Raw genomic sequence first — 11,708 nt, 5'->3', positions numbered from 1 at the left:
CTAAATTCTCAAACTACCTTTTTTTTATTTTTTTAACCCTAAAATTCACATCATAAGCACTTTTATCCAAACATTCAACTGCTTATTTATAAAAATAACTTTCAGCACTTTAAAATTCTAAAAACACTTCATACATAAAAGTTACTTTTTTTAAGCCCATCCAAACGGGCTCATATGCATTTATTTGGCTCATCCAGATATATGTATCTCGAATACATGGGGTTCATATATATATATATACACACACACAAACACTCATTCTCTCGCTCGCTACTTTCCCTATGCATTTGTATTCTAGAGTGTATTTGATAGTAAAAATAATTTTTTCTTTTTTTCTTTTGGGTTTGTCGTTATTGTTTGATATCCATTTTGACACTCGACTAATTTAAATTTATGTTAAAAAATATAATTTAGGGATAACGCGCTCCTTACTCAAAGCTATTCAATTCTTCATGCTCATAATTAGGAGTGTTCATATTACGATGTCATATGATGTAGAAAATTTCGGGACAATAAAATTAACTTTAAAAGGGTATGATATTATACGACTTTAAAAGTTTCGGCACGATAAAAATGAATTTTGTTTTTTTTTAAAATGCTCTACAAATATCATATCAAATTAGTTCGATATTTTAAAGTTCAATTTTAATTTTATGTCGTATAATAAATCAATAATCATACTAATTAATTGTTCGACTTGGACAAGAATGAGAACTCTTTCATTCTTGAAGTGAATGAAAATTATCTATTATTGATCGAAGACAATAAAAATGTTTTGAGTAATAAATATTTTTCTTTTTAACAAGTGTAAGTCGTGTTGGACAATGAAGGATAGTTCTATATCAAATAATGATTCAATATTTATCAAAATATACGCATCATTTAATTAAATTCAAAGCTACTAAATAAAAATAAATAAATACTTATTATTCCATCCCATCAACACTTTTCACTTCGTGAAGGAAGAAAAAAAGAAAAGGCTGACATGGTGACTTTTGAGTCAGTGAAGGACGATCAAAGATAATGCATTGTATTTCAAAATTTTACAGGGTAATTTCAAGTATGATTTACGAAGGGAATTATGTATTTTATAATGGTAAATTTATAAGAAAATTCTTTTGTCAATTCAAAATAAATTAACTATAGTCTACATGTAAATTACTAAAAAAAATTAAATGATAGAAAGGTAAATTTCCAAAGCCGAGTCAATGATACATCACTCGTCATTCGTCAGGACAATACCCAAAAAAGTATAAATTATCGTGTAAAACTTTAAATTATTCATTTCTTAAATAAAAGACCATTTAAAAAAAATAACAATAAAACAATTGCAATTTAAAAGTCTATCAATTATAGATAAACGAAAAGGGTTATATTTGTTTGCTGGCAGTTCAAAATTGAGCTACCTTGTCCTCCATGAAACTTTTGCACTAATAACACCTTCTTCTTGTCATAATAAATACATTAATTAGGTGTATACAGGAAGTACGAATAAATTTTTATCTTTGAAAAGTCTTACAACAGCAATTCTTTTTTTTATAAATAAAATATTAATTCAATTTATTTATTTGTCAATTCAAAATTGAATAATAAATTATTCTCTCTGTATATATTTATCTCTAATGTATTTACTTTCTTGTCTTTATTTCATAACACTTCTCAAACTGAAAAAAAAGGCTTTATTTACTTGCTTTTGACACAAAATAAAGTTTTAACTTGAAGCTAAGATTAAACCATAATGAAAAATAGATGGATAAATTTGAAGAAGAAAAAAAAATTCTCGAAAATAGCTCATGTTTCGCTTATTTTTCTGTACTATTATAATCGTACTTTTTGTCGTCGTATTATTAGTTTTTTATATTTTGAGTTTGGTTATTATATACTTTCTTCGTTTATTTTTATTTGTCTACTATATTATTTTGGGATATCAAATAATACTTGTCTAGTTTATAAAATTAATGAATAATTTATTATGATATATTTATTTTACCCTTCCTATTAAATACTATTCATTTTCAATGTTTATATGACTTGTATTTGACAATGATGATTTAGTAAAATTATCCCTATTATTTACTACTTCTTAATTCTTGTGTCAAGTCAATAATTGACAACTATTGTTGGATAGATGTTGTCACGACCCAAAATGGGTCGTGAGTGGCACCCACACTTAACCTCCTAGGTGGGAGAACCAACGATACAAACCCCAACTTACATTAACGATTCAACTTATAAATCACGATAACACTACGGAAGCTATATCTTATTAAAGTCAGAAATAACAAAAGCCACTAAAATCTATTACTTGACGTTCCCCAAAATCTGAAAGTCATCACATTAAGGACATCTAAATTCTAAATCTAAGTCTAGAAATATCAAACACCAGAATAAACAAATAACAAAATGTGTCCGAAAACTAAAGACACCATGCCATAACCGAGAAATTTCATCACGAGCTAGAAGGGTAGCTCACCTTGAAATCTTCTGAATTGGAGACTGACTAGAGCTGAGGTCGAGTCGAAGCCGATGGAAGACTCGCTGCACTCCACAAAATAAAACAAAGAAAGATATACGTAGGGGTCAGTACAGGGCAACATGTACTGAGTAGGTATCATCGGTCGACTCAAAATAGAAATCAATATACATAAAATAATAGTGGGAAATCAACAACAACACTTAACAGGTGGCAACCAACGAATAATTACATAACCGGTCAACAATATCAAGATCACACATAAGGACTCAAGCCTCCACACCACACTCTTTGAAATATGAGTTTTTGGAGATTGGGTAACATTAAGTAATTTTAATTTATTTCCCTTTAATATTACCGTGCCGGAACGTGACACCCGATCCAAATATACTGTGTCGGAATGTGACACCCGATCCAAATATACCGTGTCGGAACGTGACACCCGATCCAAATATACCGTGTCGGAACGTGACACCCGATCCAAATATACCGTGTCGGAACGTGACACCCGATCCAAATATAATTAATTTATCAATCCTTATGATTACATTCCACTTCATTAACAATATTTCATCAAGCCTTCTTTATTCAAGGCACCATTTTTTATGGGGCAAGTTCAAGATTATGGATTTCATGGCCTCGGGATTTTAGACCAATCACAACAACATATCAACCATCCAAACCACAACAATTAAATGCGTAATAAACTTCACACATATTACTCAATGAATATCAATCACTATTAAGAGCCTATCTATGATATAGAATAAAACCATAACCTACCTCAACCGAAGAACCGAAGTAAAACAAACTAATCCACCAATGTTCTTCCTTTCTTCAATGCCTCAGGCCGTTTCCAATCTATCAATTATATAATCACAATAAGATTCCAAAACTAACAACACCCCTATTACTTTAGTAATTTCCTAAATATCAAGTTTAGGGTTACACCTCAAATCCTCTAATATCATAAATTTGATGGTATTCATATAATATATTACACATAATATTTAATTATCTATCTCAATATATCAAAACTTGGATTATAATGTGGTAATTAACTAAAAATAACCAAAAGCGAGATAACTATTAGAGACAGTGGCCACGCACTATGCGACCAAATTGCAGAACCTCTTTTCTAAATGTTCAATTCATTTTAACTTAAAAGTAGTACTCCTAGTGATTAACTATTAATTAATAATACATATGCATCACATAACTTATCAATTCACATGCAGAAAGGAATTGAGTTAGCCACCTGAATGTTGCGGTTCCGCCTCTTCTTTCTTTTCTTTTCTTGTTTCAGTTGTAGCAACTCATGAAAAAAAATACAACCCTAATCTATTTTAATTTAATAAATAGGGGATAAGTGATATAGGGTATTAATTAAATTAACACTTTAACCATAAATTTAAATTAAATATCTAAAGTTACCCCTCAATTAAATAACCTTAGTTATCAATTAGTCCAAAGTATCCATTAAAAATTTACGGGGTGAGTCTTTTATGAAATAAAAAGCCCTATTATTCAAAACGACCATTAAGGGTCGTTACAGATGTAGTATTACTTTTTGTATTTCAATTATCATTTTATCTTGTTATGACTACTGTTTGGAATGATTTTTCATGTTGCCTATACTATTTTGTCATGACTTCTTCATTTTCGTTGTTTTTTTCCTATACTATTTTGGATTGTTTTTTTTTAAGTTGAGTGTGTATCGAAAATAATCTCTTTACTTTCAAGGTAATGAGAAGGTATGCATACATTTTACCTTCTACAAACTTCACGAATTACACAAAATACATTATTTAGCTTGTTTGGATTGACTTATTTTTAAGCAGCTTATAAGTTGAAAACTGCTTATAAGTAGAAAAAAAAAGTAGATGCAGACCAATTTTTTTTTTGACTTATAAGCTGTGTTCAACTTATAAACTGCTTAAAATAAGTTTATCCAAATAAACTCAACTACTTATTGAGACTTATTTTAAGTACAAAATGACTTTAAGTTGGACAGTCAAACACTCAAAAAAGCTAAAAACAGCTTATAATCCAATCTAAATGGCCTCATTGTTATCTTAATATTCTCGAAATTTAAATACGTACACTAATAGCAAAGTTGTTATTAAAAGAATGTGTTAAGAACCATGTCAATGCTTTGAGTCTTCTCATACACGAACTGGACATATACCATCACTAATAATCACGTACAGTTAAATGTCAACATCAAAAAAATAATTATTAATTGTGGGGAAAATTGACATTACTAACTTTTTAAAATTTATTAATTTATATTTTACTACTACTATGTTTTAATTAAAGTTAATTGCTGAGTAAGATTATCTGCAAAGATACCACAAATTTACAACATAAGTTGATCTATTCAATCAAGTTAACGATTTGATTTTGAAATCTAATACTCTCTCCGTTCATCTTTATTTATTTAGTATATTAAAAATAATTGTTCAACTTTATTTATTCAGTTTAAAAAATCAAGCAATAACTTATCATTTTGTGTCTATTTTATTCTTGCTATTAATTAATTTTATTCATTTCCCTATATTTATATTTGTTGACTTATAATTAATAAAAATAATAATATAAAATTATTATTTTATATATTGTTTCTTAAAAAGTGTGTCGAATCAAATATGAACAAGTAAAGATGGACAATAGAAATAATATTATTTTAATTTTTAGGCGTACGTGAACATATATAGTTGTGTGCAATTGTAGATTTTTTCGAACTTGTACTTCAATCTATTTTGTCCAATAAATGAATGTCAAACCCGATTTATGAGTAAATTATTCACAGAAAGGCAAATTGATATGTAGATTTTTATAAAAAAAGATGTACTTAAAGAACATTTGCTAATTTAAAACTATACACTTAAGAAAATGAAGTTTTTTCTAACTTTCACTTCAATTGTTATCCAATAAATTAACGTCAACCCCGATTCATGAGTAAATTATTTGGAGAGAAGCAAATTAATATGTTGGTTTTTATAAATAAAGATGTACCTAAAGAACATTTGCTAATTTTAAAAATTATACGCTTAAGAAAATAAATTGTTTTCGAACTTTCACTTCAACTACTTTATCCAATAAATGAACGTCAACCCCAATTTACGAGTAAATTATTCAAAAAGAGACAAAATAATATGCTTATTTTTTTTTATAAATAAAGATGTACTTAGAGAACATTTGCTAAATTAAAATTATACGCTTAAGAAAATGAATTTTCATTTTTTTAAAAAACTTTGACTTCAACTACTTTGTCCAATAAACAAATGTCAACCCCCATTCACGAGTAAATTATTTGGAGAGAGACAAATTAATGTGCTGATTTTTATTATAAAAACGTACTTAGAGAATATTTGCTAATTTAAAATTATGCGCTTAAGAAAATATTATTTTTTTTAACTTCCAATTCAACTATTTTGTCTAATAAATGAATGTCAACTCCGATTAACAAGTAAATTATTTGGCGAAAGGCAAATTAATATTCTGATTTTTTTAGTGTCAATGCACCTCTTATGTGAAAGAAAAGTCAACAAAGGCGGCTAAGTAAAGTCAAATTCAAAGAAAGAAAAAGAAGACAGAAAAAGTAAGTAGAAAAGGAAAAGAATTTCCTAATATAATTGGGTTTTCCTTTTCCTAAAAGGAAAACACAAAATTTCTATATATTTGGCTAGTCCTTTTCTTATAGGAAAAGGTTTATCACTCTATAAATATAAGGTGATTCCTTCTAACATGACAGCACTTACAATGTAGTCCTAGAAGCATTCACAATGTAGTCCTAAGGGTTTGAAGAGTTTTGTATAGAGCATCCACAATTCAGAAAGAGAGAGAGTAAGAATACAAAGAGAGTTATACACCAAGATAAATATTGTAGTCTTGAGTGTCCTCTTTAGTGAGTTGTTCCTTTTACAAGAGAGAAGTGGTAATTGTTGTTTTCTCCTTGTATTTGAGAGCGGTGTACTCCATATCATAATAGTAAAAATCCTTCTACCCCGTGGTTTTTTTCCTCTATTTGTTTGAGGGTTTCCACGTAAAATTCTCGTGTCTAATTTATTTTTATTATTTATCATCATATCAAACTTTAGTTGTGGTGCTTCCTCCTCCAACATTATGTAGTTTCTTTATATCATTAACTTCCAATTTAATTCTTGAACTTATTGAGATTCATCATGTGCCACCTACATCATCGAATTATTTTATGATCAATGTATGCATATATCTTTAAATAAATATAGTAAATTGGTCTTTAGACATGCAAAGGGAGTAAGCCGGGTGCCACTACATCACTTTGTTATCTATATACTTATTTCGCTGCACCATTAATTAGCTTTAGTATCGACTAGTGAATTTGTCCGCACTTCGCGCGATTATGAAAGACAATAAAATGCCAATTTAATTTTTACTCAGATGTATAATTGATTTCATAGAAAATACGTTTGGTTCGTAATTAATTGACTTCCAATAAAGTCATAAGTTGTTATTTTGAATTAAAAGAAAAGATATATAAACTTACGACAATAAATTTTTTATACAAAATATAAAATAAAGAGAAATCATAGAGAAAACTACGAAATTTGATAGTTTACATTTTATTCTTGTCGACATCATTCCTACAAGTCGATCAACATTCAGTAGCCTTCATTTTATTCTTTAAATCAAATTTAAGTCAAACTAAAAAATGAATAAAATAAGTATCGAAAACATAATAACTTAAAATGATAATATGATCATTTCTACGAAGTCTTACAATGCCTCTATTTATAGGAATATAATATGAATATGTCATGATTAATATGACTATTTATTATTTTAGGGGTTATGATAATAAAAAATCATGGGAGTAATGAAAATAAAGACCATTAAGTTTTGCATTAAAGAGTATGAATAAACGGTTAATTGACATATTTATTATTCTACAATAAAAATAGAGAAATTAGAGAAATTGTCAAAAAAAAAAAGAAAAGAAGAAGAAAGTAAACAAATTTCTTAGCCAAAGATTATAATAAAGACGAAAAACTCAAGAGGCTCAAGCATTATTGTGTAGATTTTAGTTTTATTTAAAACTTATAATGAAAGATTTGTAATTAAAAATTCATGGAAAAGAAATTATATTTAGGCATTTTAAGAAAGTAGAAGGCCAAAAAAAAGATAATTATGTCCTATAAAGTCATAAGTTATTATTTTGAATCAAAAGAAATTATAAATTTACGACAGTCAAAACTTATATAAAATACAAAATAAAGAGAAATCATGAGAGAACTATAAAAATAAATAAATAATGCAACATCATTCTTACAATCCTAATCATTAAAATATTTTTAAAATATATGAAATCAGTGCATAATTTTCCGAGCTCTTGTCGATATCCGCTTCCACAAGCCACAATCAACATTTAATAGCTTTCATCTTATTCTTCAAGTCAACCAAAGCATCAACACAATAAGTCAGGGAACCATGACAACTTAAAATGCTAATGTGCTCATTTAACAAAGTTTTAAAATATTTCTATTTATAGAATTATAATATAGAATACTAAATAATGTCATGAATATAAGTATATAACTATTAATTATTTTGGGTGTTATAATAATAAAAAGTAATGGAAGTAATGAAAATAAGGATCATTAATTTTTACATTAAAGAAAATTAAAAATGACTTTTTAGCTTCTTAACATTGCATATCTAACATAATTTAGAAAGTTAAATGAGCAATTTTTTAAATATTTTTAATATAGCACATAAATAAGAAAAAATAGAGAAATGTCCCCAAATTTTTTTTAAAAAAATTGTAGTTCTTCGCCAAGGAGATGTGTCATATCGCTTATTCCTAATTTGTTATTATACATAAATATAAATTATTATTATTCTCTTGCAGTGTATTTATCATGATGGACGTGTGAAGAACCTTTTTTTATATTGTCTCGATTATATTTCGGATATTTTTTTTCATTTTCAATATTGTTTTATTGAAGTGGAGAATTAAGCATCTTATCATACAAAGCAATCATCAAAACTCATATAAAAATGAAAGTAGAATCATTAGAAAAGTTTGATGAAAAAATTTATTCGCATAATGATTTGACTTCTTTTTTCCTACATGATCAAGTCTTTTTTTTCTATAGCTAGCTTTCCTTCTTTGTTAATTTTTTTCACTTTTTTAATTAAACTTTTTGGTCTTATACTATCTATCTTTGTGTCTGCTATTTGTTCAACACTTTTGTTGACAGAATATACTAAAATTTGCATTACTTGAAATTCTTGTCAAGTTTTTACAATAAAATTGATGTAATAAGAATATGACTTACAAGTAATTAAAAAAAGAGAGAAAAATAAAAATAATTATACCTTTTCACCAATAATTTTATGGGGGCCTGTTAAGATTTTTCTCACTAAATTGCTAGATTCAAGTTCTATCCGTTGATCAAAAGATGAATATTATGAAGAAGATGAAATTTTTTCATTCAACAAAAAAAGCACCTGCAAGAAAGTAATCAAATCTCATATATGTAAAAAAAAAAAAAAACTAAAAGCAATACATAAGCTATAAAATACTTTGTTATAAAGTTATAAAAAAAATTGTGATTCTTGACCAAAAAGATGAGCAAGCTTCACCTATTTAATTGAACCATCTCTTTTGTAACAAAATTTTCTAATGCCTCTATTTATAGAACAAAAATATGGAATACCAAATCATCTAATTTAAGAGTTATGATTATGAAAAGTCATGAAATTAATGAAAATAAAGATAATTAAGTTTTTAGATTAAAGAATATGAATAAATGGAGTAGTAATTGACACATTCATTTTTGTACAATAATAAGAAATAAATAAATAGAAAAAAGGTCAAAAAAATAAGAATCCTTGGCCAAAGAGAGGTGCCACATCACTTTTCTTTTATCTAGGTTTATATTATATATAGATTATTGAGTTATCAACCTAAAAATACTCTTAACATAGTTTATGAGCCTGTTTGGATGGGCTTTAAGTTGGTCAAAACCAACTTAAAGCCCCTTTTTAGCTTTTGGACGTGTTTGTCTAATGTTAACTTTAAGCCATAAAGTTCTTAAAAATAGTCAAAAATGAAAAGTTAGGATTCCTAACTTTTTTTTTCTAAGTGCTTAAAGTCATTTTTTTTGACCATGAAAATTACTTTTATATCTCTTATATTTTAACTAAATTCCCAAACTATCATTTTTATTCTTTTAACCCTAAAATTCACATCATTTTCCTCATTTAAGAACTTTTATCCAAACATTCAACTGCTTATTTATAAAAATAACTTTCAGCACTTCAAAGTTTTAAAAACACTTCATACATAAAAGTTACTTTTTTTAAGTCCATCCAAATGAGTTCTATAGCTATTTTTTTCTTCTTATAACCATCTAATGTGGAACTCTATTGCCATACTCAACAAAGACTATACTTGTCTATTTCCCTTACTTTTCTTATTGATTACCTTTAGGGGTAACACATTCCACTACTAAAAGTAACTTTATTATTAGAACTCGAATTTAAAATCTTTAATTAAGAATGAATAATATTGTCCCTGTGCCCCTCAAAACGTTTCACTTCAAGAGAAATTGAAAACTTGCATGGTGACTTTTGTGTCCGTGTGATAATCAATCAAAAGATAATGCATGGTGTTTGAAATATTTATAAGTTAATGTTAAGTATGGGTTTTATCAAGTTGGCACGAACTAAGCTTCTAAAGTCCTAATACAAGACAAAAAACACGTAAAAATAGTGAAATACATCAACATCAAAAAACAATTATAAATTGGGGGAGAAATTGACATCACTGACTTTTTTAAATTGTCTACTTATTTTAATACTACGATGTTTTAATTATTGGAGTTAATTGGTATGTAAGATTCTCTGAGAAAGGACCACAAATTATTTACAATGTAAGTTGATTCATTCAACGAGGTTGATGATTTAATTTTGGAATCTAGTAGTAGTATTTTAATTTTATTTAGTCGTACGATGAACATGTTAGGTGCAATGGTATATTTTTTCGAACTTTCGTTTCAACTGCTATATCTAATAAATAAATGTGAACCCGATTTACGAGTAAATTATTCTAAGAAAGGCAAATTAATTATGTAGATTTTATAAAATAACAATAAAAAAAGTACTTGTAGAAGAACATTTCCTAATTTGAGATATATGTTCAAAGCGGTCGAAGTTTCTTTTCTCGAGACAAATTTGAGTTAGGTAGCTTACAAAAGATTTTCAATTTTTTATTTAATCTTTTTTAGTATACCAAAAAATCGAGTAAACTATCCAAAATGTCTGTCAAATTTATTTCATATGAGTAAGCTTTCTATGCAAGAATTGTTGGTTTAATAAAATCCAAAGATACATTAATATGGTGAGATGTTATCCATTTTGGCCAATTTCATGCAAATATTTATTTAAAAGATCTCACGCAATAAAGATTATTACTACGTGCACATTTTATGTAACTTCTTTATCTCATTAACTTTGAATATGATTCTTAAGTTATATAGAGATTTATTGTGTGTCACCTATATTTATCGATCGGAGTAGGAATATTGACCATGTTTGCTTAGCAAAATATCTCATAATTTGTTTGTACTATTTCCATGTTCGATTATAATATATACATTATATATTATTATATATTCTAGAGATATTTGCGATCAGTATTAGAAAATATTATTGCACATAATGTTGGAAATTTTACGAAAAATCATGCAACATAATAATAATCGTTTTTCAGTAATTAGTTTGAAAAAAAAACAACCTACACATCTACTGTGAATGCACTGAACTAAGGGGCCATTTTGGTTTGGGTTGTTTGTAGGGAATATGGAAATTGCTTTGACACACTTTTTAATATGGAAAATTTATTATATAGTTATACCAAACCTTTTTTAAAATTTGTCTAATATCATACACGAATTAGTCAAGATTTGAATTTATGATTTTGAAATTTTAGCTTTTAAAGTTATTGAATTCTGAATTAATAATTTATATGTATTTAATAATTTTTCTTAAAATAAATTTAAATTTTAAATTATGAGGCCGGACCCATAATGCACACACTAACTTCTTTTTTTTCGATTTTCCACCCAGTCTACGGATTCCACGTGAAGTCCCGACTAAATTCAAATTGCGCACTGTAAGACTCATTTGGGTGTGACGCTCCCAACAATTTTTTTTTCATACCCAGGATCATTGGCAGAGCCAAAAT

Source organism: Solanum dulcamara, chromosome 2, assembly GCF_947179165.1.
Source record: "Solanum dulcamara chromosome 2, daSolDulc1.2, whole genome shotgun sequence".
Lineage (NCBI taxonomy): Eukaryota > Viridiplantae > Streptophyta > Magnoliopsida > Solanales > Solanaceae > Solanum > Solanum dulcamara.
Note: the sequence above shows the minus strand (reverse complement) of the source record.